The sequence below is a fragment of the Schistocerca serialis genome, chromosome 3, assembly GCF_023864345.2.
Source record: "Schistocerca serialis cubense isolate TAMUIC-IGC-003099 chromosome 3, iqSchSeri2.2, whole genome shotgun sequence".
Taxonomy (NCBI): domain Eukaryota; kingdom Metazoa; phylum Arthropoda; class Insecta; order Orthoptera; family Acrididae; genus Schistocerca; species Schistocerca serialis.
In genome coordinates, this window is record NC_064640.1 from 697,451,334 (window position 1) to 697,452,731 (window position 1,398).

Genomic DNA, 1,398 nt, shown 5'->3' on the forward strand with positions numbered 1-1,398 from the left:
ATCCACCCCCTCATAGTGTTATCAGCCGCCGGCCTTGGTGGCCGAGCGGTTCTAGGCGCTACAGTCTGGAACCTCGTGACCGCTACGGTTGCAGGTTCGAATCCTGCCTCGGGCATGGATGTGTGTGATGTCCTTAGGTTAGTTAGGTTTAAGTAGTTCTAAGTTCTAGGGGACTGATGACCTCAAAAGTTAAGTCCCATAGTGCTCAGAGCCATTTCCTTTTTTTTTTTTTTTTTCAGCCGCCACAAAGAGCGCTGAACACTGGGATTACATTCCCTTCCGCGAAGTGGAGATACTTCCGCCAGTCGTGGGTAAAGGAAGACGCGCCTCTGACACTCGTCCAGTTCCGTAACAACAGTAGTGTCAACAGTTCCAGACTCAGCATAGTCGTATGGCGTCATTGGTTAGAAGAGGCCGAAGCGGAGGTTCAGTCGCCTAATTGGAGAGTTTTTCCCTATCCTTCGTGCCCGCAGGCACCTTTTCTCCCTGAAGTATGAGAGCTGTGTGCGTAAGTGTATCCGTTAAGGATAGGTGACTGTAATGTGTACACACACACACACACACACACTACAGCCACTTACCCTTAACGGATACACTGTGTCATGTTCGTATTGGAGAGGATAAGTGAATGGAGAGGATGAAACGTGGTAACGGCACATAGTCTACTCCTGTCGAAGAGCACCAAGGAGGTCTTCGAGCTTAACGTCTCCATCCGACTGGTGGATCACCATCAATAGCGTCACACCCCCTCACTCCACGAGACACAGCGGAAAAGTTTGTAATTTAATCCACGACTATGTTGCAAAGAGTGGTGATCAGGGACTTTACACCACAACCCCTCCTGTCTCCCCTGCCGTGAAGACAAACGGAAAACTGTCAACGGCGCATGATGTACCTGGACGGTCACCCATCCAAGTACTGGCCACCCCCGAAGGCGCTTAACACCGGTGATCTGTCGGGAACCGGTGTGCACACCTCGGCACGGCCGTTGACTGCAGACCAAGCGAAATGCAGCGACAGTTCAGTTCGTGCAGTTCTCTCAATTTCTGTCGCAAGTCAACGCTTGCACCAGTCGCAGCTGCCGACGCGGATAAACACTTGCAGTCCTAACAGAAAGCCGCTACTTACGGAGTCATAGGGTCAATTTGACGCCGAGTGACTGCCAAGTTACATTTCGTGTTACGTGGGAAATTTATTAGATGGTAGAGACAGTATTCTGTTAGAACTCATTAGATTAATTAGCTCACTTTAATTGTGTTAGGATTAGTTAGGGAAAATCTTCAGTAACTGCCACGGCGAACGCTACAAGAAAATCTAAGTATTTCTCCTGAATAATTTGCATAATAAATTCTATTTATTGCTTCTGATTGTACTGCCATATCACGAGGGTGGTTTGAA

At 48.6% G+C, this 1,398-nt stretch overlaps 1 pseudogene; it reads right to left on the reverse strand.

Moving 5' to 3' along the window:
- Positions 1 to 874: 874 nt before the first annotated feature.
- On the reverse strand, positions 875 to 993 carry LOC126471675 (5S ribosomal RNA; annotated as a pseudogene).
- Between the last annotated feature and the right edge of the window lie 405 nt (positions 994 to 1,398).